The sequence below is a fragment of the Equus quagga genome, chromosome 9 (genome assembly GCF_021613505.1).
Source record: "Equus quagga isolate Etosha38 chromosome 9, UCLA_HA_Equagga_1.0, whole genome shotgun sequence".
NCBI classification, from domain to species: domain Eukaryota; kingdom Metazoa; phylum Chordata; class Mammalia; order Perissodactyla; family Equidae; genus Equus; species Equus quagga.
This window is the reverse complement of record NC_060275.1, coordinates 113113313-113139644: the sequence shown is the minus strand read 5'-3', so window position 1 is coordinate 113139644 and position 26332 is coordinate 113113313.

Here is a 26332-nt window from a genome sequence, read left to right as displayed (position 1 = left end):
CATGGCTTGATGAGCAGTGCTAGGTCTGAGCTCAGGATCTAAACCCGCAAAACCCCGGGCCACCAAAGCAGAGCCTGCAAACTTAACCAATGGGCCACAGGGCCAGCCCCCTCGGTTATTTTTTTCATCACTTTGAGGAAATGGTTCAATTATATGGTGACTCCTATTGTTTCCTATCAGAAGTCAGTTGTTGTTCTTGCTGTTTCAAAGTACTCTGCCTTTTCAACACCTCTGACTGCTTCTAAGACCTCCTTTTGTCTTTACTATTCAGAAATTGCACCATGCATCGAAGGCATGATTTTCTTTGCAGTTATCCTGTTGGGGCTCACTGGCTTGATTTTGAGGATTGACATCTTTCCAAAGTTTTGAAAAATTCTTGGCTAATTATTTCTTCAAATATTGCTTCTGTCCACTTTCTTTCTCCTCTCTTTCTGGAACTACAATTACATCTTTTCATTATGTCCCATGTGTCTCTTACTTTCTTTTCTTTACATTCAGTCTTTTGTCTTTCTGTGCTTCAGTCTGGATATATTCTACAGACTCGTTTCTGGTTCACTAATTCTCTCTACAGTACCCTAATATGATATTATGGTCATTGATTGAGATCTTGATTTTATTTATTTTTATTTTTCCATTATAATATTTCAATTTGAATTTTTTATGGTTTCTAGTTCTCTACCAAAATTCTTCATCTTGCAATATTTTTATTATAGGTATTTAGTGTTTGTGTACAATAACTCCAATTTTTTGGTTGCCTATAGGTCTGTTTCTATTTGTTTTTCCCTCATTTGGGGTCAAGTCTTATCGTTTTGTATACATAGGTTTTTTTTTAATTGAGTGCCAAATGTTGTGTATGAAAAATTGTAGAGACTATTCAAGGTTTTGGATAAGGTTATCACCCTCCAGAGAGGATTCACTTTTTCCTCTGGCAGATCACCTTATTCCTCTCTGGGATTAAGTTGGTTGGGAGTTGATCTTCAGTCCTTGTGAGTTATGGGATGTTTTCAGTTCACCCTTACTCTGAGGGAGTAGGTCTTTAACATAACAACCAAAAATCTGGAGTAGTTTTGGGATTTCTTCCTCTTAGAAGGTTCTTCACTACAATTTTTGACCCTCTAGTCTTCTGACGATACCAAAAGCTTTGTTCAGAATCTTAACTTCTCAGGTGCCATATTTGTTTTCTGATTCTGCATTTGCTTTGGAGGCAAAAGCAGCCCCAGATGCCAAACACCTCTCTTCATTTCTCATTTTTTCTGTCCTTAGCCCCATAAATGCTCACTGCTTTGGTAGCTCTTTGAGGCATTCAAATATTTCTGTTTATGTGTGCATGTGTGTTCTAGCTTTTCTCATTATTCTCCTTGAATTCAAAACCACACAATCAGCCAAAAGCAGATAGTGGCAAAGGATGGTGCTGAATTCTCTGACTGCTTAATAGAATTGGTGATAGTGTCATTCACTGTGACAGGGAGTTCTAGAAAAGGACACTGTGCAGAAAAGAGTTAATATAGCAGGCCTGATTTCCATCCTTTGATGGCCTGCTTATAAAGTTGGCCCTTGACTGGTGTCTGAGAACATGATTTCAGAAGGGTTTCCCACCATTAGCTGATAATGGTGGCTCACTGTGCTTAGACTGTTTGTACTCACAATTGGTTTATGCTGAACATCTGCTTTCCTTCTGAGAGCCTGGAATTTAAGTATGTGCCAGACAGGGGGTACCTATGTGATCAGCCCCCAGTGAAAAACCCTGGACACTGAAGCTCTAATGAGCTTTCCTGGTTGGCAATATTTTACACATGTTATAAGTCATTGCTGGGGGAATTAAGTGCATTCACTGTGTGAACCACTGGGAAAGGACTCTTGAAAGCTCACACCTCATTTCCCCCAGATTCACCCCAATGTGCCTTTTCCTTTGCTGTTTGTGGTCAGCATCCTGCTTTTCTGTAATTAATCACACCATGAATGTGACTATATGCTGAGACCTATGCATCCTTCTAGTAAATCACCAGACCTGGCAGTGGCCTTGGACACCTCCTGACTCAGACCAATTGTGTTGGGGAAAATAGTGATTTCAGATTTGCATAGATTAAGTGTGAAGTACTCTTTATCTTACTTGATCTGTTATTTATTCATTATTTTACCAAGTACTTCTTTGGTTCTCATTTGATCTTTCCACAGCACTAACATTGTTGATTATCCATCTTTTTGGAAACATGGCTACCTTTGCCTTTTATAGCACAGCTATCACCAGCTTGATTTCTTACCCTCTTTCTCTGACAAACTTGCAAGCATATGATTTTAGAGTCCTGGGCACTCTTCTCCCCTCACGTTATCCTCTCTACCTAGGCACTCTTAGCCACACCTACAGTTTCAAATACCTCCTATATAACAGAGAACTTACAGATTTACAGCTTTGGGCTTAATCTTTCTTTCAGACTCTATAATTGGATCTTCAACAGCCTACTTATCTCTCAGGCATCTCAGGGTTACCTCAAATGCTGGGTCATGCCAGCTTTCTTATAAAAGACCAAATCAAGTGCTTTGCTCACAGCACCTCCTCTTTACCTACACTTTTTCTCTTTTTCCCTGCCTCGCAGGAGCAAGTTTGCACATTTGGTCTCTTTAACCTCTCACATGGTGTGTCTCCTCTCTGTCCACAGTCTTTCCAATTTCTAGGTTCAGACAACAAGTCTTTATTGAGCATCCACTGCATACATTCTGCTAGATGCTAGGGATGTGAAGATAGTCAACACGTGGACCCAGTCTTCAAGAGCTTTATAGGCTAATAAATAATGGCAGACGTAGAAATAAGTAAATAAATACCATAAAGTATGATAAATGTGAATACAGAACAAAGTCAGGATTGCTATGAGCCCACAAAAGGGGAAGCGATAAGATCTCCCAGAAGATGGAGAAGGAGATGCTTGAGCTCCATTTTGAAAGCTCAGTGGATGTTCTCCATAAAGATAGGATGGACGAGAAGATGAAATGCATTGCAAGGAGAGAGGGACATGTCAAAATCACTATGCCTATGGAAAGCCACAACAGAAAATGTCACAAGAACTAAACTAATTTAAAATGCAGGGTGTTAATTTTTTAAAACAGTATTCATTTGAAAACCTATGGACCAGAAGAATCTAAGGAAATAAAAAAGAAGTAGTGTTTCTAGAGTTTTGCTGAATGGTGCAGGGTTTGAATGATTAAGGCTCTGGACAAGTCTGTCTCTGTTAGATCTCATGGAAGCAGCTGGTATGCATGCTCCCTTCCATGAGAGCCAGAAACAAGAGCCAAACTCGAGTCCCAGGAGACAATCAGGGGAATGGGAGCAAAAAAGGATTGTCAGAGGAAAGCTTAAAAAGGAGCGAATTAGGATAAGGAAGCCAATCAAAGATCCCAATTGAAGGGGTGGGATCTCTTCCCCAGATAATGCCTGGTGATTACCCTCTGGATGGAGGAGAGGCACTCAGGGAGCACCTCTGTTTGACCACGTCCCTTCCAAGGTCGGTCAAAGAACAGTCGTCCCTGCAGAGGTGGGCTGCGTTCACACGGCGTCATGATTTCCCGCAGCCATTGCCACAGTTACTACTCACAAGAAGGTTTGGGTGAAGAGTGATTTTCTGACACCACTCAAATCACACCACACTGTCCACCCTGCCTGACCCAAATGCACCCCAGGACACAGACATAAGGACTCCAGCCCTGGCTCGCCAGAGGAACCACAGAGTCCCTCCTTCTCCTCCTCCACTGCTCAGTGGGAGAGCGTGTTTACAGGGACCAATAGTATCTACGGGAGGAATTTCATCCCACGACTTTCCTCTCTTCATGTGTGCAAAAGCACCACCTCAAATTCTCCCTCTGACCAAAATGGTGGCAGACAAAGGAGAACAGTCAACTGATAGTAATTGTTCAGTTCAACATCTGTCAAGCATTTTCTGTGGGTAAGTGGATGAACTAAAATGCAGTGAGCGTTTTAACATGCACAAAACGTGGTCCCTGCCCACAATAGAGTATACCCTGAGAAACGAGCAATTCAACTATAGTGTCGTAATTAGTCTACTGTTAGCAAACGCAATGATCAAAGAGTAAATCTCCAATATGGACATATGCTCAGGGCAGAAAAAGGAAAGCAATAGAAATAAAGTGATTGCAAATAATTTTGACTCATTGTTGACTTAAAAAGTGTAGATTTTGTTATATAATAAAGTTATATATATGTAAATAAATATGCCAATATAATATATAGTCTTTTCCTCCAGATCAACAAAAGTAACTTTATGTATACTTATTTTTGCTTCCAGGCTTATAAACACTTTTTACAGTATTGTGGCCTTAAAAAAAAAGAAAGAAAATATTTCCTAGAATTTTTCCCAAAAAGTTTCATGTCATTCAAAGAGCTCAGCAATGGTACAGCAATAGACATGCAGATGTAGCAATGTAATTCACATCCAGCTGTTTAACGTTTTGTTTTCTAGACTGTTACCATTAGCTGGATTGGAGGACAAATTCTCCAGAGTAGTTTACACTAACAAAGAGAGAATCATATCTGTGGCCACAGGTTCTAATTTTCATAATCACTTTCCCCTTTGAAAAAGCCTGTTTCTCAAATCAGTGAAAACCAATAATAATAATAATTAAAAAATCAAAACTCTTATTATAATCTCTATCTACCCATCACTCCAGGTAGCAGAATGAGTGGGCTGGAATTAAATACTCAGATGTTTCCAAGCAGCTCTCATCCTTTTTATTTTCCACTTCCCTTAGAAAAACTGTGAGATTTTCTATCTAAAATTGAAATATGATACATGAATGCAAATAAAGACAGATATGTTCAGAAATGAAATTTTACCTGTAAATTTATCCCACCCTTGAGCCACTAATCAAAGATCACTGAGGCAGATTAATTAAATAATTTAATTCTTGCACATGAAGAAATAATTTGTTAATTAAATTGGGAGACATAATATATGCAGGCAAAAGATAGTAATCACATTATCTGTCAGGCACAACCATATTGACTTGAAGAGGCGGCACATCTAATCCTAAAATTCACTGGTGCCCTGTTATCATTAAGCTGTCTATTAATTCCACTAATCATTCATCTGTCAGATAATGTTCTGGCCTAATAATAATTGCAACTATCTTTTGAGGGTTTATGGCGTGTTGGGACTGGTCCTAGGAACTTCAAAGACATTACCGCTCAAATAATCCTCATAGCAAGCCAATGAAGTAGAACTATTCTGATTTTCATTTTATGTATGAGAAAACAAAGGATTCAAAAGGCTACATAACTTGTCTTGAGTTTGAAACTAACAAGTGGGAGGCCAGGAATCCAATTGGGCGCCCACCTCTGAGACCCAAGCCCTCATGCACTGTTACCCACTGACACTCTTTCCTCAGGCCCCAGCGTCTCTCTCTGATACATTCTCTTTGTCTGTGATGGATGCTCGGGAGCCCAGACTGACAATTTTAAAAGGTTCCCCTTGGGGGTTGGCCCCATGGCCTAGCGGTTAAGTTCAGCATACTCCACTTCAGTGCCCAGGTTCACATGTTGGGATCCCTTGCACAGACCTACACCACTCATCAACCATGCTGTGGTGGCAACTGGGAGGAACACTGGCACAGATGTTAGCTCAGGGCCAATCTTCCTCAAGTAAAAAACAAGGAAGATTGGCAACAGGTGTTAGCTCAGGGCTAATCTTACTCAGCAAAAAATAAAAACAAAAATAAGATTAAAAAATCAAAATTTTTTTAAAAGTCTCCCCCTCGAGCCCATGCAACCCTAAGCATCTGGCCTGCTCTCTCCCTGCCCTACACAGGGAGAGCCAGAGAAGCCACTAGAGGAAAGGCATTGTTTTTTATCTCCTCTCAGATTGCACAGAACATCCCAGATATTTAAAATATTATCTAATTTCTCATACCATCCCAATTCTCAGCAGTGACTGTGATAAAAACAAAGTGCTACGTGGAACAAGTTGGGTAGTTAAGGGTCACTTTATTTTACAGTCTCAACTGTATCTTCCCAAATTGACGAAATTTTTGTAAAAACAAAATGTACAACATAAACTTGTCTAGTGCATTTTCTCTGCATTTGATATTTAAACAATATCCTTTATTTTTTTTACCTTGTGGGTATAAATTTGTGAACTATTTTTCTTTGGAGGAACTGTTCTCGTTTTGAGATTAAGTCCATCATACTTCTTTGGTTTTAAAAACTCCTTTTGTTTATGAAATTATAGAGCTGACAGGTGGTCCTAGTTTTATTTTTGTTGTTTCAATGTCCTATATGGCAAAGTAAGATGTTGGCAATGTTACACTCATCAGGAAAAACTATTGTGATTGTCTTTAAACAAATTTGCAAAATCTCAAAGTCTAGAAACTACTGCATTTCTCTTCACTGACTCCCCAGCATCCACGCCTCACTCTGGGGTTCCATTTCATGCTCTTGGTCAAACCATTAGAACCAGAGTGGAATTTCAAAGTCCTACTGAGAGCTCACCTCTGCTCTCTCCTTCAGGCTGCAGGACGTTACTCAGGTAGAGTTTTTCTTTTCTTCTATTCTTTCTTTAAAATTATTTTAATCTCTGGTCCAAAGTTTAGTTAGGTTCGTGTGGTCTGAGTCCCCACGCTAGAAGACCTTCCTGATTCAGGTGTGAAACTCCCTGATTTGGAGTCAGAAGATCTGGGCATAGATGCCATCCCCGCCCTGTCTGAGTAATCACTCGATGTCCCTCAACTTCTCTTTTTCTATTTCTAAGTCAGGGTGAAAAATCTCTAAAGGTCATACATTGTTCTTACCTTTTATGTGATTCCATCAAGTTTTGGTCTTCAAGACAAATCAGTTTCAAGTAGAAGACCCCTATCCCTTGGACCTGGGGTTTTTTGGCATTTATACATAATGGTCCTTCTAAACCATCTTGCGTGCTAAAGGAGACACCATTAAGGGATGCGGCTCTTCTCTGATTCTATGAAGTCCCAACAGGGTCAAGAAAACCTACTGTGCGGAACAATGCTTTCACAGACTTCATGGGAAGGGAAGCATTTTGGATTAGGAGGCAGTTAGGAATCATTTCCCTCCTCCACTTGATCACAAACTCAAAAGACTTTAGGAACCGGGCAGGTAAAGTCGATGAGGGAGCAGGCAGGAGCCAGCGGGGAGTGGCGAGGACTGTGGTGGAAGTGGAAAGGGGATGTCCTCCCTACAGACATCCAAATTCAGATATTTTTACTGCCCAAATTAAATAAGGCGGTCACTTGAATTCAGCCTCCACGCTGCCAGCTTGCAACTTCAGATCAAGACTGTTCAGTCACTGAGAAAATGTGTTGGTCCTTGTGAGTTGGCCCAACCCCTCCGATAGGAAAGTAACAGCATGAGGGCACTCACAGGGATGTGAGAGCCACAGAACCTCTGTGCTCTCACTGGTCTGTCATGTACTGTGACATCTCACAGTCTCCCCCAGAACTGGTTCGGGCTTTGTGGGAAGAAGGGGGACTTGTGTGTCATCAGCCAGCATTGACCACTCTGCTGAAACTCCATGCTGTTAGCCGCGAGTCAGTGTCTCCGATGTGAGGACTGCTCAGAGGGGAAGAAGGATGCATGGGAAAGGGCGGTGTGAGAAATTCCCAAAAGTAAGCAGCAATTCTTTGTGGTAGGTTAGGAAAGAGACTTTTAATGATGGGCACACACTGGAAAGGGCGGCAGATCAGTCCCGGCAGGGAGGGTTTATAGTGAACGTCGTTGGAAAGGGTTTAACCTCTTAGATGTTTTCTCATGGACTTATGGTGACTGGTTTATTTAGTACTTAGGTTTAACTTCTCCATTCCTGCCTTGTAATTCCCATTTTAAATTGCCCCAGTTCTTCAGGTAGGCCTTTTGCATAACCAGGTGTGATGGCTACTGAGAGACTTGAGAGGCCAGGATGAAAAGAGGAAGGGACCCTGCCCCACCTCCAGCTGTCTGCTGAGCCCCATAGAGAGAGCAGCATCCTCCCCAGGCATCTGGAGGCCCCAGTGCTGAGCAGAAACCCAGCATCCAGGGAAGAGCAGACACAGATAAGGAAGGACCCTTTCCTGTCTAGACAACTCCAAAAGAACCAGAACCTGGAACTCGTGGGAGCCAGCTACCTGCTTGAGGAAGCTGACCTCTGAGAGATGTAGGGTGAAAGGGATGACAAAACTGAAGGACGTTTGAGGGTTCAAATATGCCGCAGATGTTCTGAGAGTGTGAACCATGGAGTTGCTGCATTCAGAAGACATGGTGAAGCGTGGCTCAGAGGAGAGCAATGAAATTATTCCTGCTTTCGCTTCTTTATATTATCATCAAAATGGGAATTCCAGATCTGTCAGTCTCCTTTCTCTATAGTTATGACTGTTGAACTCCATAATTGTTCTCTTGCAAATTTGGCTAGGAAATCCATCCTTCACAGAAGCCACATGGAAAGTTCCGTTTAGTCCTAAAGCAAAATCTGTCACATCCCAGCAGCAGATTCTTTCTCCCATTCCATTTGTAATGAACAATGCCTTTGCTAGTGGGCTTTTAAAAATATTATTATTAAATAAAAGCTTGCCAAATTTACTTTGCAGAATTATCTTTTATGGAAAACAGATGGAAAGAGCTAACCTAAAAATGCAAATAATAACACCATAATGACTTCTTAACTTTAAAAGTTATTCATACAACTTCCCAGGAGGGATAAAAGAGATGGTGACAACAGCTGCAGAAGAAGCATCAGAAGTAGGAGGTGACTGAAGAACAAAGGAAGGTTGTATCGTTGCAGTGATCGTAAAGAACATTCCTTGTCTTTAAATGTGGTGCGCTGAGCACTCACACGTGTTCCCTTCCAAAGTGTTTATTCAGGAAGGAAAGGAACAAAGATACCACCGCTACTCATGATGCAGATTATTCCCAAATGTGTCTACGCATGCCACAAGGAATATAGAGTTCTAGAAATACACATTTAATGTCTTTCCTCCACATTTTCTGCACCATTCCTCAGACAGGATATGAAACCACAGTTTGCAAATGCTCCTGATTCAAATATAATTACTCAAATACTCAATTCCTCCTGAAACGGGTCTTTAACACAGAGGTTTCTTTATATTTGCACAACTGGCCTCTCTTGAAACCCGCTGTTCAAGAGGATTGAACACTTAAGCATGTTCTTTATTTTTGTAGGAAGTAGTTGGGTTTCTCCCCAAACTGTGTTTCCTCCTGTTGATTAACTCCACTCCTTCCATATCTTTCCAGATATAGAAGAGATTTTAGAAATATTTCCAACTTACTGGGAAATTTTAATATTGTCTCATGAATAAAATTCAATATATATGCAAAATATGCCTCTATCTCCCTTTCGATTCTTTGTATTTTTGAATAGCAAGTTGCCACAGGTATTAAAGAACACATATGCAGTCTCTTGATTAACACATTTAGAAGAACATCCAAGAACTAATCCTGTCATTGGTGGCGTCAGTTCTCTCTGTCATCCTGCTCAGGGCTATCTGGCCTATGTCAGAGATTTAACTGCTGTCCTCCGGGTGAATGGCTGACATGCATGTGCTTTGAGTAGCCCTCATCTCGATAGAGCCAACTGAAATTAAACAGCTGGAAGTATTTTCAAATTTCTGTCTGGGGACCACTTAATGTATCAGAACCTAGCATGAATTTCCCACTGTGATAAAAGTGTAAAAGTTGTTCTTTCTTTTTCCTCTTTCTTTTTCATTGTAAGGCATTTCCTTTCTCCCTCCAAAAGAACATCAATAGAATATCAAGTCTTTCAAGTTCTTATCATAAGTTAGAGAAGAGAAAAGGAGTCCGAAAGTCAGCTGTTGTCTACCTCCTGATGGAGAAATGGATCAAAATCTCGGCGGGGGAAGAAACCAGAGGAGGAGGGCACGTTACAGCTTGTGGCTATTTCCCTCCACCAGAATTAGGCATAATCCACTAAAACTGGCTCCACTGAAAGCCAATAACAGGAATCATTTTGACTGCCATGTGTGGGGAACATGAGTCATTTGGGGGCACTCAGTCAATTCATGGATTCAGAAAACAAACACAGTCACCTCAACATCACATTACTCAGCGGAGAATAAAATGCAGTATAAAATGGTTCATGTCAAACTGCATCCAGGGTTTTGAGTTGCTGAAACCCCAAGTTCCCCAATATTTCTCCACCTTAGCGGAGGATTTCCTTTTAGATACTCCACCCCACACCCAGCATCACCACCTATGGGAGGTGTCGTAGAGTGTGGTTCCAGGAGGATTGATCAGGATCATCAGAATGCTTTTGCTCATTAAAGCCTTGAGCTGCTTAACCAGACTCCACATGCATGAGCATCCAAACAGGACTGGACATCTAACAGATAGAGGCCGACAGCACTGGGACGTGAACCAAGAACCCTTGCATCTAAGCAGCAGCTGTCTGATCCCTTGGACAATATGAACTTTCCAAGCTATCTATCTCTCTTTAGCTAGGGGTCATTTTCACTTAGGTCATGTGGCCACATCATCTTTTTTGGCTCACAGCTATAAGACCACTAGTTACAATGGATTCCCAGCATAGAAACTGTGTAAGGGTGGGGACACAGAGAGCAGCTGGACTTGCTGCAGATGTGCTTTTAAAGGAACTTTTGGAAGCTAGAGACACCCGTCAACACCTTTGTTATGGAAGAATAAACCTGTGCAGAATGTTGGGATGCTGTAGTGCCTTTGAAACTGTGTCAACTAAGCCAAGCGAAGACACATTTCCCAGCATTCCCTGCCCTGTGTGGCCCCAGGTTAGTGCTGGCCACAAGGGACATTTTGCATGAGATGTGGAATGCAAAAGTGAAGTAGCAGCCATACCTTTTACGCTCTAAAGGTCTGTGCAGGCCTCCAGGCATGGTGGCAACTCACGCACCTCGTCACCGACTGCTGGCTCACCTTGGTGGTGTGGGGCAGCACTCACACCACAGCTCCCCCAGTTTCCACAGGAAGGGTGAGACTAGGGTGAGGCGAGCGCTTCTCTGATTAATGTGTGTGATTGCTATATACAAACTAGAACATGTCAGTGAGGCATATAACACAAGTCTCAGGAGTGCTGGTGTAAAATGGTGTGTGAAGCGTCTACAACTTTCTCTTTGCCTTTGTGAGCCATCTCTTGCCAGGGTCCAGAGGTTACCTGGTGCATTCTTTTGCTAAATATCCAGAGGTTCTATATCAGCGGCGACTACTGTTTATAACTCATAGAAGACAACTGAGATGTCTCTGTATCTCTACCGGGACAGAGATGTTCCTCTTCAGAGTTTGGTTTGGCTTTTCCTTTATCAGCAATAAAGACAAAGCCAAAGTCCGATGGAGAAGACACAGAATGTGCTTAATAAACTCAAATACAAACCTGAGGCCCACTGGAGGAAGCTACTTTTGTTGTGTTTAAAAGAACCAGTTGCTAAGTTCAGACACACTTAAAATGTAATTAATTGGAAAAAAATGTCTCTCTTCTGTAAGGATCCTTACAAAGTTCCCAGGCTCTGGGATTATAGATTAGTCTCTGAGTAACCTTGCTATTATTATGGGAGTCCTGGAGCTGGCTAAGTTGGAGACTGAGGCAGGATCATGAAAAGACTCTCACACAATCTCTGGGGAAGACACCTGCTTTTTGAGGTATTTTGGCTCAATTTGGATGAGTCACAGTTTATCAAAAAGAGAGGACTTTTGCTCCCCGGACTCACTATGAGAATAGCTGGGACACAGAGATATGGAAACCTCAGGACAGCTGTTGGAGATTAAAGACTTCACTCTCGAGGAAACCATTCTCTGTGATAGACCGAAACCAGTGTCCCTCCATCTCAACACCATTGATACTTCTGTGGGATAATTCTTTGTTGTACTGGGGCTCTCTTAGGTATGGTAGAATGTTGAACAGCAATCAACAGCACCATCTCCCATAGTTGGGACAAACCAAAATGCCACCAGAGCTTGCCAAACGTCTGCTGGTTAGCAAAATTGCCCCTGGATAAGAACAACTGGTGTAGACAACAGCTCAGGCTCCTTCCAGCTACCAGTGCCAGTGCTGGGGTGGCAAAGCCAGGAGCAGGGGCCACCCCAAAGTCAGATATGGGGAGTTCAGAGGCAGATAGGGATGAAGTCTGGCATACAAAATAAAAGTTGAATTGTAGACAGGGAGATGCTGATGCCAAGTCAATCCCCAGAGATACCACATGTCAGGTAACAGGACAGAGACTGAGGGCCGAGTCAACCTGAGGAAGACCAGCCTAAGCAACCTGCAAACATACTTTGCACTGATATGGTAGACACTGCATGTTTGGTGTCAGAGATTGGAGAGGTGAGGACCTTAAGAACATGTCACTAATATGTAAAGACAAAGGTCCTCAGTCACTACAGATAAAACTGATTGTATCAGTTAGCTATTGCTTTGTAACAAGCTGCACCAAAAACTCAATGGCTTAGACAATAAGCATTGCTATTTCCTCTGAGTCTATAAGTCAGCCAGGAGTTCTTCTGGTCCTGCCTGGGCTGTTCTGAAACTCTTCGCCAGGCTTTCTCACGTGCTTAGGGTAAATACAATGGAATATGTGATTTGATACCTTTGATCTTAACTGTTTCATCATGAAACATAAATTACTATTATTGATTACTGAGGTATCATTCCACAAGAATCATGATCGTTATATTTGTCTGTCCTTCACCCCAATTGTTATGCTGTGAGAATGGCAATCAGCAGTAGTCACTCTTGCCAACACTAACTTCTTTCTTTCAGCTAATAACCCTTATTTAAATGTTAGCTTCAAAATAACTTTGACCTTTTTCTACACAGTCACTGTATGTCAAAAAAAATCATTTCTTTTTCTACACTCCCTATCTCTCAAACTGTCCTTTTTATTGTCACATGGACCTTTGCTACACAAGAAATGGCTTTCCCTTCTAAATTGACAATCACTCTCAGTGCTAAATAATGGTTCATCAGTTGTAACACACATGTAACAATGGCAACAAAACAATTAGCATGTATTGAGTGCCTCCTGTGTACCAGGCAATTATCTGGGAGAACTCTTTTCATCTTCACAGTGACCATTTTTAACAGACAAAGAAGCTAAGGTACCAAAAGGATAAGTGACTTACCCAAGGCCACTCAGTCAATACCTGGGCTGGGGATCGAACCCAGAAACCGGACCCCAAGCCTGTGTTTCCATCAATACACTCTACTCTCTTTTAAATATTGAATAAATTATAGATTTTCAATGAAGTTTTGATTTTTTGGCAATTATTATGAAGTTACAATTTCTTTTTTAAAGGAAAGTTAAATATAAGTGCAGCCATTTGGTTAAAAGTACAAGATTTGTGATCACTTTGAAGTGCAGACTGCTGACTTGGCTAACTAGAGAGAATATTAATTCCTTTGATTTGCTTTATGTAGATATCACTGTAGGCGAAGCACAAATTATTTAGTGTAATAGAATCCAATCTCTTGCTGTAATATACCATAACTTTGTTTCTGCAACACTGCTCTAATTGACTCTGATCAAACATTTTTCAGTGAGGTGGTGGTGTTAAGTTTGGATGTTTTAAGAAATTGAACTAGAAATGGTATAAGTCAGGGAAAAAATGAAGCTAAACTATGAGAAAATACAGTTTCATCAATAGTTCTATATCAGCATTCAATTAAAATGTAAATTCATCCTTTAAGAAAAGAAGAATGATTAGATCAACTGAAAATTAATGTGGGAAAAGAACATGCGTCATTGAGTCAGAAAAGCTGGGGAAGGAAAATGTTGCAACGAATTAACCTTTGAAGGAAGGAAAGCATTTGTGTCATAAAGGCATATAAAATATAAAACATAGATTAGAATTAGCAAAGTGGTCATTTGGAAATCCATTTGCAAATAAATAAGGAAAAGTATTAGGTGAAGAAACATCAATAACATTATTAGCAACATCAAAGAACTGGTTTCTCATAGAGAAATGATGTTAAGAAAACTGAGGATGGGGGCCCGGCCCAGTGCCACAGAGGTTAAGTTCACAGGTTCCACTTCTCGGTGGTCTGGGTTTTGCCAGCCCGGATTCCAGGTGTGGACATGGCACCGTTTGGCAACAGCCATGCTGTGGTAGGCGTCCCACATATAAAGTAGAGGAGGATGGGCATGGATGTTAGCTCAGGGCCAGGCTTCCTCAGCAAAAAAGAGGAGGATTGGCAACAGATGTTAGCTCAGGGCTAATCTTCCTATTAAAAAAAAAACAACTGAGGACGGTACATATCTTTTTACTAACTAAAAATATATAATATTATTTGCATTTTTTAAATAATCTGTTTTATTGCAGCTTAACACACATATGGAGACGTTACAAGGCCTATGCATACGTTTTAATGAATTATCAAAAATTAAAACATTCACGTAACCATCACATAGGTCAAGAAACAAAACATTGCTGGGGCTGGCCCCGTGGCGTAGTGGTTAAGTTTGCGTGCTCTGTCTTGGCAGCCCGATGTTTGCAGGTTCAGATCCCAGGTGCAGACCTACACACTGTTCACCAAGCCATGCTGTGGTGATGTCCCACGTACAAAACAGAGGAAGATGGGCACAGATGTTAGCTCAGGCACAGTTCTCCTCATACACACACATACCCAAAAAGAAATAGAACATTTCTATGCCCCAGAAGCCTCTTCAAGCCTTCCCCAATTACTAGCCCCTAATTTTCCCCAGATGTAACCACTCTCCTGGCCTTTAATACCACAAAAGTCTCCCCTGTTCTTAAGCTTCATAGAAATAGTGAATCTATGTAGAATAGATTTAGTACAATATTCTTTTTTGTCTGGCTTCTTTCCTTTGAAATTATGTTTGTGAGATTTATCCATGTTGTTTCACGCTGCGGTATTTCACTGACTTTAATAGCCATATTTAGTTCATATTTAGTCCATATTAGTTCATTGCATGAATTTACCAAAGTCTATCCACTCTACTATTGATGGACATTTGAGTTGCTTCCAGTTTAGGACTATTGTGACTAACGCCACTGGGAACATTCTAATACACGTCTCTTGGTGCACACATGTGCATTGCTGCTAGGAGTGAAATTGCTGAGGCATAAAATATGTGTGTGTTCACTGGAGTAGATACTGCCAAGCTGTTTTTCAAGGTAATGGAACCGATTTTCACTCTATCCACAGGACTTGAGTCTCTATTGTCCAAATCCGACCATCACTTTGATTTTATCTGAATGGTAACTTGATCATACCACATACTAATAATCACATGCATTATTAATTATATATATTCTTTGACAGCATCTATTAGCCAATTAGTAAGAAACTAGCTCACATGGTAACAACCTATACAACTGCCTTAGTGCAATGTGCTGAACATAAGCCTTGCCTTCCACTGCAAGGATTTCAAGTGATTTTCAAATACACCTCACTTTTTAACTCTCAACAAATCTCATCTCATCTTCTCCAATTTCATCAGTACCCTGGTCACAGAGAAATTCAAATATTTTTTCTCCTACTTCCCAGACCACTTTACTTCATACACCTTTGATTATCTACATGTGGCATTTGTCATCACCCAATATTCGCCATAGGAGGCTTCTCCACCACCTGTGTGTAAAAGGTGGTGTCCCAGCCCCACACACCACACCTGATCAGTTGTCACTCATTTGTTCCAACCATAGCCATTTACACATTATGTGCTTGTGACTGAGCTAGCACTAGGGAGAAAGGGGGAGTAAAACATAGACTCTATCCTGAAGGAGTTTACAGTCCAACAGGGAGAAACAGATATGTAAATAAACAAGTGCGATAAGTTATAATAAGCATAACTAGAAAAATAGAAAAATGTATAGATGGAATGCAGGCATACAAAGGAGGGGGTGGGTTTGCCTGAAAAGACAAGACAAGGGATGAAACTGTGAGGAGAATCCTGAAAGCTAACTCGGAGAGCTCCAGGGAAGGGGATAGGGAGCGGGCAGTGTGGCAGGGACCATGATCAGAGGCTGAAGGGTGGAAACTGCCGGCTGCCCTGCACCAACCAGAAATAGATGAGCATAGCTGGGCTTAGACAGGAGCTGGACAGTCCAGAGAGAATCACAGGCCTGACGCATAATCACTGAGTCTCCCACTCTCCACTCCCACCATGACCTCCCCACCCAGGCCACACTTCCTGCTCCAACGCCCCTTCCTCCGTCCCACCTTTGCTTTTGGAGCAGCCTCTCAGCTGGGTTTCCACAAAGGCTGACTGACTCTGAGACACCCCCACAGTCTTCCTTTTATCCTCTCGCTCTAGCTCTGCTGACAAAGGACCAAGCGTCACAAAGAGCGAGTCTCCAAAAACTTTGTTCAACCTTGCCTATGTTTTCTCTGCTGAGCTGCTTCCCCAAAGCCCGAAAGACTCTAAGTGCTCAGTTCATTCGAAAGCTTCTAAGTAATAGGAAAAGGCTTCTACTATCCTGAACCTTCCACACTTTGCTGAATTATTTTAAAAATTAATCAATCTATAATGTGTGTATTGAGAGCCTTATGCACAAAGCCTGTAGATTGCTGGTGGAGCATTTTGTGGGCTGGACCTGGAGTTGTACACAATGTTGAGAGAATGACATGTCGTCATCCCCAAAACGGTCCCAGATCTCACCAGCCTACAGTCTGATTTGGGAAATGGACATGAATCAGAGTTCCAGAAATGGACATCAAATTACAGCCAGTATAAATGCTACATAGGAAACATCCATGGTGCCCGCAGTATATAATGGGGAAATGACCTAAAGGCTTTCCTGAGAAGCAGTGCCTGACTCTCCTAAAGGAACAGCTTCCATCTTTGACTGTGTGGGGTGAGGCACATGAGGAATGGGTGGGAGTGCTCAGGTCGGGGAGGAAAGAAAGCATGGATGATGCCAGGATGGCAGAAGGAGGATGGCACCTTAGAGGAGGTGAAGATAGGCGAGTGTGGCCAAAATGAAGAGCGTTTGGGGGAGCATTTCTGGGTTCAAGATGGAGGAGCACAGAAAAGACAGGCTATGCTGAAGCTTGAAGGCCAGTGTGAGGACTTTAGGTTTGAGTTTGCACTTCTGATAATGCCTCTGGAGCTCCTATGGGACCAATCCTTCCTCAAACTGTAAAAAACTCCCCTAGACTATGCAGAAATTACAAACTTGGGACCAGATATAATAAGCAACAGCCTGAAGGCATGGAGAGTGACAAAAGCGAGCAGATACTGTAGGGGGGTCATGATATTTTTAAAAGGGAAAGAAACTGGATGAGTTTCCTGGTTCTTCTTTTACTCTGAGGGCAGGCCCCAGACTGTACCATACAGGAGCAGATGAAAATGTACAGTTTTATTGGACCAAAGATGAGAAAACAGAGATGGGGCAACCCCAGTAGCTGGAAAGCAAGGGGAGAATATCCTGTAGGAAGAGGAAAGCCCCAAATTCTGTGCATGAACCCTGCTCACATCTCTGGCTGAGCCAGGACCATACATGCATGGGAGAGACTCCAGGCAGCTCAGCTACAGCTCAAAGAACTGAACCAGTTTGAGTCCTGTGCTCCACCAGGAGAGCAGGGTTTGCATTTTGAGTTAAGCCATTGAGCTTACAGCTTGAATTAAATCATTACAGGGGGCTTTTGGGGTCACTTTTTTTTATTAGGAGAGCAGACTGCCTAACAAGATTTGTATTTTTGCATTTTCCAGTGGTGATTCTGAGGTCATTGTATGGAGCAGATCTTGTTGGGGCAACACTGGATGCAGGAGTCATTAGGAGGAGGCTACCGGAGTCCCATGAGAGATGATGGTGCCTCAGGTGGGCCTGGAGGAGGGGTGGGGTCTGAGAAGTGGATGTGGGGTCATAAGAACTGGGGAAGGGTAAACAGAGCTGAGGAAGCAAGACGACCAGGAAGACCTCCAAGGTCTCTAACCAGAAACTCAAATGGCTGGTGGTGACGTTCATGGCAATAAGCAAGACAGGAAGAGGCCAGGCTTGGTGGAAGAGCATAAGTCTGCTTTCAGACAAGTGGAGCATAAACTATATTTGAGCCATAGCAGTAGAAATGCCAAGTAGGCTGTTTAACATAGGAGTCAGAGTAAATTGAGGGCTAAAGATTTAAATTTGTAAGACAACTGGGTTAAGAGGTAATGAAGCTATGGGTATGGATGAGATCCTCTGGGGACAGAATATAGGGTAGGAAGAAAAAGGGACCCAAGATCCAACCTTTAGAAATCCCACAATTTCATACAAGTTGAAGTAGATGTGCCCACAGAGGAAATAGAGATGGCAAGGTAGAAAGAACCTGGGAGAAGTTTTTCTTACAAAAGGCAACCACATAGAGGTTAAGGGCACAAATTCCTAATGTGCTATTTTTCCCAGTTCAAACACTATATCACCGTATTTACCGTAACAGTGGAGTTTTGATGCCATATCCAAGAAGAAGAATATACACAATTATCTGGAAAAAGAAAACCGTTAAACACGCCTCCCTTTTACAGCCACGTCTGGAAAACAACAAATCACAAAGACGGAAACAGAAGCAGGTGGGAGAATGCAGCTCTCTCCACTAAAGAGGTATGAAAAAGATGTCAAATAATGCCAATCTCTCACTCAGTATTTTTTGTTTTGGAAAATACTGCTATTTTTCATAGAAATATGTAATTTACATGGCCATGTAACAGATCTGTCATGGTTGTCTCTAATGAAACATTTAACAAATATTTTTAAAAATTAATTTCTGTTATGGTAAACATTTATAGATATAACCATATGAAGAAACCTCTTTGGGACCAGGGGCATGTGAGCACTCTGGGTCCCACCCACAAGGTACGGGTCTCGGAGGTGGCTGGGGAGGGCTCAGCTTTGGCTCTGCCTCCACTAGGCTGTTCTAACCCACCAAGTGTGCTTATCTCCATGTGGCTGCTGTGCGTCCAGAACCCCAGAACCAATCTGGGCAACCTGCCCATGGTGTCCCCCTTGGCTTATTTAGCATGCCAGCATACACCCTCTCCTCTGCAGATAGAAACCCAGAGAACAAATAATACACCAGGGTTCGTATTTCAGCCAGTACTCACCAGTGCAACTGGACCAGTTGTTAAAGTATTAAAGAATTTCTGTACCCTAAGGCTCCAAAGTGCTGCCATCACCGCCCCAGCCCTTCCCTCAGAACCCCACAGGCCTACTCCCACTATCTGCCGAGGAAGGTCTGACCCCAAAGCCTCCCACCCCGGAGCGTCCCACCTCACCAGCTCTGGCTTCCCCAGGACCCGGAGCGCTGCCTGACCCTCATGGTCCACCCCAGGTTCTGTCCTGGTTGTTATATATTTGGAGCATCACCACCCCATCAGAATCCATGTGGTCCCAACACACATCCCCTTCTCTACCCTCTCTCTCAATCTGTCTCCCCACAATCCTCTGATCGGAAAGGGGCAGATTTCAGGATTTTTCTTCCTCTACTTCATCTCATCTTCCTACTCTAGCGCAGCTAGCCTCTTGGCTTAGATTTCAAAGCAGAAAGGCCATCTTACCAGCAGGCTGTGGAAGGCATTCTGATCTGAGGGCACCAGGCTCCGTCTTTGAAATGCTAAATGAGTTACGAATGTGCCGAAGGCTCTAAGGACTCTGCTCCCCACACCACGGCCCAGTAACATTATCGCTTGTTTCTCAAGCTTTGAAGAACTCTTCCCTGCAACACTTCCCGGGCATCGCCATGTTTTTCCCCCCATTCTGTCCTTTCCATTTACACCATTAATAGGCCAGCAGTTCTTAGTCTTTGCCACATATTAGAGTCATGCGGGGAACTTCAGAAAATCTTGGTGCCTGGGCCGAGCCCCGTACCACACAGGACGACCTCAGGGAGAGAGCTGCCCAGAACAAGCCCCCTACCTCACATGACAACCTCTGGGAGAGACTCAGGCATCAGTAGTGTTTAAAGTTCCCCAGAGACGCCGATATACAGACGAGACTGAGAACCAGTGGTCCAGGCTAGATATTTAGTCCCTGTCTTCTCCGTGATTCCCACACTTGGCAGCCCACCACCCCATGTCTAGAATTGCCTGGGGAAAAGCACCTTCTCTGCCCTTTCTTTCTATAGGAACCTCCCCCCTCGGCTGGCTGGGCTAGCGGAAGCAGGCGTTGGGCCAGGTATGAGGATCTTCCACTAGAAATGACAGCCTTTCTCCAGAATATTAAGGCCCATTTCTATTTCCTTATCTCTTTGCTGATAAAGAATGGCTAACCAAGGAACTCACTCAAATAACACTCTTCTAAAGACAAGTTTTGGAGAAGAAAACAGGAGCCTTGCATTCATTAGTCACCTGGTAACTCCCAAGAGTGTGCAGGGCAGAACTGACCATTGATTGTACAACAGCCAAGGCCACGTGCCCCACTTCTGAACCACCTGGGCAGCTTTTAGAAACTGCTGACGCCTGCATTTCTGCCAGAGCAAGTCCTTCAGGCTCTCTGGAATAGGGCCCAGGAGAAGGATTTCTTTTTCTTTTTTTTTTTTTTTTTTTGAGGAAAATTAGCCCTGAGCTAACATCTGCTGCCAATCCTTCTCTTTTTGCTGAGGAAGATTGGCTCTGAGCTAACATCTGTGCCCTTCTTCCTCTATTTTATATGTGGGATGCCTGCCACGGCATGGCTTGACAAGCAGTGCGTAGGTCAGCACCCTGGATCCAAACTGGCACACCCTGGGCTATGGAAGTGGAGCGCACAGATTGACTGCTACCCCACCAGGCCGGCCCCTCAGGAGCAGTTTTTTTAATGTTCCCCAGATAATTCCATATGCAGCCAGAGGTAAGAACCACCCAGCCTGGTGGCTCAGGACGTCTTGGCAGGTCCCACTTCCTGCCTTCCTCTACAAACATCTGGGTGATGCTTTGTTTGGCCCAGCTTTCCATTTCGTGTTTCCCCCGCCCATCATCTCACAGGTCACCCAAGGTACCTGTGCTTCTGTCTGTGAGTCTGTCCATCTGTTCTGCCTCACTCTGAAGCTCAGCTGAGACCCCATCCAAGCACCTGAGCTCAGCTGGGTGTTAATCTTAAACTATAAGTTCTTAGAGCCCAAGTGTATTCAACTGTGGTTTTCCAATGGGACTGGGCAAAAGAGTCACTTGGAAAAATGTCTTTATTTTAAGTTAACAAATACACTTTTATTTAAAAAGTTATACATGAACATAACAAGAAATCCAAACAGCATAAAAGTAACAATGATACAAGTCTCTCCCCACAGTAGTTCCCGAGCCCCGTTCCCAGACGGAAGGACCTCTAATCAAACGCACATTCGTATTTGTACATCTACCCATGAGAGGTTTTCCTGTTAGATAAACCGATATAGATTCCTAAGACCTGTCTACCGCATAGGACTCTGGGAGGAGGAGGGGGGAGGGTCCACGAGTCTGCACCTTTAAAAGTTGCTCAGGGGTCAAAGATCAGATGGGTATGAGAACTGCCACTGACATACAGCACCTGACACCATCTTGAGGTGCTTAGGGAAGTTTGGAGTATGAGAAAAAGTGACAGATGGTTCCTAACAGTTGGAAAGGAGTGGGGATGGTCATCGTTAATATCTGTAGGAAAGTTAAGTGCTATGGGCTGTATTGTGTCCCCCAAAAATTCATATGTTGAAGTCCCAACCCCAAGCACCTCTGAATGTGACTGTATTTGGAGAGAAGGTCTTTAGTGTGGGCCCTAATACAATCTGATTGGTGTCCTTATGAGAGAGGAAATATGAACACACAAAAAGAAACAAAAGGGATGCACACACCAAAGGCCATATGAGGACACAGCAAGAAGGCAGCCATCTGCAAGCCAAGGAGAGAGGCCTCAGAAGAAACCAACCCTACTGACACCTTGGTCTTGGACTTCCAACCTCCAGAACTGTGAGAAAATAAACGTCTGTTGTTTAAGTCACCCAGTCTGTGATATTTTGTTATGGTGGCCTGAGCAAACCAGTACAAGTAAGTTAATTCTACTCTGGTCACCTAGAGATGTTAAGGCAGGCTAGAAACAGTTACCAGACCCTGGAGATTCCTAAAATGATGTTGTCGCCTCCAGGCCAGAAGGCTCCCTTGTAGGTAAAACCACAGTAGGTTTCTTGTGGGGTTTCAGTTAGTAAATTTTGGGCCAAGATACAAAGCAAAGTTGCCTTATACCGCCTTCCACCCAACAGAGTGAAAATAAGGTTTTCTGGCTTGCTGCATGGGGTTTGACATTTTTCTAAAGTTTAAAGCACAAATGTTAGAAAGTGGTCGACATAAACAGCTAATATACACAGATAAGGCCATATGTTGGTAGCGATATTTCTTGATGAGCAAAAGTAAGGCTAAGACTGACGAAGAATGTTCTAAGCAGTCCAGGGCAACAAGTTCAGCTCACTTTGCACCTTTAGACCAAAGCCCTTTGCTTTCTCATGCCTGAGCATGATGGACTGCACGGGGGAGTGAGGAGGTGGATGTAAATGCCCGGTGCCTCATACAGAAGAGCCAGGACTGCAAAACCAGTGCCTTCTGGTGGAAAACTAACCCACAAGGAAGGGGTGCATGGTTTCCTCCCTGCCTCGAAAGCGGACCTGGCTTTGATCAATAAGCTATTATAAATATGAGGCACAGTTGCAAGAGCAAATAACTTCAGTTTCAGAGGAAATGGCACCGATGAAGGTGCCGCCATCGCCTTTGACGTCAATACCCCCTGCAGTGATGCAGCGGCTGCAGCCCTTGCGTGGATGATTGCGGGTGAGTGGGGCAGTAGGCAGTCTGGCTTATTACTGGAATAGCGCTGCCTCGAACAGCCTGCGGAAGGCAAAGCTTTCTTTGGAATCAGTGCAATCATTGGTCGACTTAGTTTTTTCTTTTTGCCAAAACTCTCGGAGGTGAATAATAGCTATTACAGATCTGTTCTCTTGCAAATTCAATATATACAGTCTGCCCTTCCAGGCATTCTATAACAGGTCAGCCCCAGCCCACTAGCCTCTTATTACACTGTCTGGAATGTTCCTAAACATATTTCATCAGAGATAGTGTGTATTGTGAATATGCCAATTCATTTAAATCACAACTCTAGAGGCGTCAGTTGCCCTAATGAAAACCAGAGAGTCCAGTGGCGGCCTGATGGCGTTCCAGGAGGAAGCCAGCACTCCAGTAGGACTGCTTCCAGGGTGTCTGTTGCCTGGATCTCAGTCACCGACCTGGACTGCATATATTAGCCTACTCAGTGTCGAGGATGGATCTTGATTGGTGAAAATGATGGCCTCTAAAACTTCCATGGTAAATGCCAGAAATATGTTCTCTTTGACAAAATTAAAGGTATTCAAGACGTGCACTAGCAAAAATATTTCAGACAACCCCATTCTTACACAGGATATATGAATCCCGAGAGGCTATAGTCATCGCCCTTAGGAACAGCATGAAGGCTGGACCCTCAGCATCCTGGCTTTAGCCACCAGGATAGGAGGTTTCTGGCTGTTAGGGGTGACCGCAGAGATGGAGCCTACCTCTGAAAGGTTCTTCTCTCTTTATCTAGTAACACCTAAGGCACAGAGAACCAAGACTTCATCGATCTTACAGAACAGGTTGGATCTCTTGTGTCTTTTGCAAATAGACATTTGTTTAGTAAATATCCGCACAAGATCTTTACACATGCACACAGGAGCATCTGGTTTGAGACTTACATTCATTAGAACTTGGCACTGAGGTTATAAGAGAATAGCTAACTTTCAGCCATCATTAACTTTTTGAAGGTTACCTTACCTAACAAAAAGAACCTAATTGGCTTAGGTCAGTTTACAACTTATTCATCATTATTCTCCAAACTGGTTGGACCTCTCCAGGCCCTGTTGATGTTACCAGCCCTCCCTTCTCTAAATACCAGTTCAAATCTAGACTTCCCTTCAGACACCTCCTTCTACAGAAAGTCTTCCACATCTAAGATCTTACTTTGCACCCAGAAAACAAGGACTAAAGAAATCACGCTAGACTCTTGTCATCTTGCCGTGAACATTTTGGTAATGTTTTCTAGGTCTAAGTATTTCATGTCAATATTCTAAGTGCTTTGAAGGCAAGGACCTCATTTTCCACACTTGCCAATTATTTTGTATCTGCTTAAGCAATGATCTCAATCCCATGAACACACAAATGCTTGGAAGATGCATCCACTGCCTCGGCGCCTCCTGTGTGCATAACTCAGAGCTAAGAAGGGAGACCACAGCTTGGCGCTGATCCCCAAGAAATGATCCAGAAAAAGAGCATGGACTCCAAGGTTCAAAAAGACAGGTCTGTCAGGGAACCTTCGCATTCGTGCATTTTACAGTGAAAACATTTGCACTATTGAATTTCTGGGATACCAGGAGAGGCGGCTATTTCTCCAAAGGCTGTGGATGATCAGCTTTTTCCTCGGTTAATTCTTTAAAGGGAAGCAGTGTGGTGTTTTCTAAAGAAAACCAGATTTGCAATTGTTGGGTTCAAGTTAACAATCCACTACGTGTATGTAATGTTAGGAAAATTATTTAATTTCTTTGAGCCTCCAGACACTCATACATAAAATGGAAATACTGTTTATCCAACAGGGTCATTGTGAGGATCAAATAAGTAAAATGTCCTGTATATTCTAAAACACTATACAGCTGTAAGTGTTTGTTATTTTCAAGTATTCACTTCTTTTGACACCAAGATAATCTTGAAAATACTCATTTCAGTCAGAAAAGTCCATTGAACTTACCCAAATAACCTATTAGAACTTTTAAATAAGAAGAAAGATACTATGAAAAATTCCTTCTTGAGTTAAAAATGCTGCATTTCCAAAAGACTTCTGTTTTGTTTATTAAAATAGTGAATACAGAATTTCTCACAGACTTGCTATTTTCTTTCTGGCACCTTTTCATTTCTTTTCAAAGGAGCAATAGAGTGAATGAACCAAGGCAGTTACTTCCGTTGGCAGTCCGGGTAATTCTGGGCGAGCTGCGTGAAGTTCTAAAGCAACAGTGTTGACCTCCGCTGGCTTCAAGCAGACCTACCTGTGCCCATTTTGTCTTGAGGACGCAAACTGCACTTCCACACCCAGATCTCCAAGAGTTCTTGGTTGTTTTCAACTGCACTGGCTTCCTTGGAATGACAAAGTGGGCATGTCTTGTATCTTTGCCTAAAGACAAGTTTTATGAGATCATATGTTCCCATTCTTAAGAGAGCTCATTTTTTACTGAATTAACATTAGGAAGAAGTCAGTTGGCTTTATTAAGCATGTTTCTCCCACTTTAGTAGACTAAGCAGTTCAAAATGTGCCAGGAAGATGATGAAAGCAATGAAAAAATTTATCTGAAGGGAAAGAAAGATAAAATCGCTAACAGCCCACAGATTAAAGAACTCATTTTCTGTTTTAGATTGATATATAAACACAACACTTGGAGACAAAACACCAGCAAAGGACATATCTTCAATGTGCTCCCTCGAATTTTAACTTTAATTAATTCTCTGGATTTCATAACAATGTGTTTTCTAATTACACAGGGACTTGCTTCAGAATTCGGAGGAAGACTGTTACCATGCACAAGTCATCCTTGGGCTTCTAATGACTAAGTTTTAAACTATTAATACACATCTCATCTTAGGTTAATTAAATAGGCTAATTTTCCTTGCCTAACAATTGCTCATAATTGTTTTTTTAACTCCAAAATAACCGTCTATGAAAAATATACATTCTCAACTTAACGCTATCTGTATTAGCATAGTCCAGAGAAACAGAACTAATAGGGTGCATATAGACACATATAAGAGGAGATTTATTATAGCAATTGGCTCATGCAGTTATGGAGGCCGAGTAGTCCCTCAATTGGCCGTCTACAACTAGAGGACCAGGAAAGCTGGTGGTATAATTCAGCCCGAGTGCAAAGGCCTGAGAACTCGGGAGCCACTGGTGTAAGTCCTGGAGCCCAAAGGCCTGAGAACTAGGACCCCCAATGTCCAAGGGCGGGTGAAGGTGGAGGTCTCAGCTCAAGAAGAGAGAGAATTCGCCCACCCTCCTCCACATTTTCATTCTGTTCAGGCTTTCAGCAGATTAAATGATGGCCACCAGCTTTGGAGAGGGTGATTTTCTTTACTCAGTTTACTGCTTCAGATGCTAATCTCTTCTGGAAACAGCTTCACAAATATACCCAGAAATAATGTCTTACCAGCTTTCTGGGCATCCTTAGCTCAGTCAAGTTGACACATAAAATTAACCATCACAGTATCTTATTATTGCTGATGGGAAAAATATGAGAGTAAATTACTGAATAAGACATTCAGAATTCTCAGGCCCAGAGCATCCTGGATTTCAAAGTACCTCCCATTTTGTGACACAGTAATCTAATCTTACCCTCAGCCCTTGGCTTTGGGCTAAGAG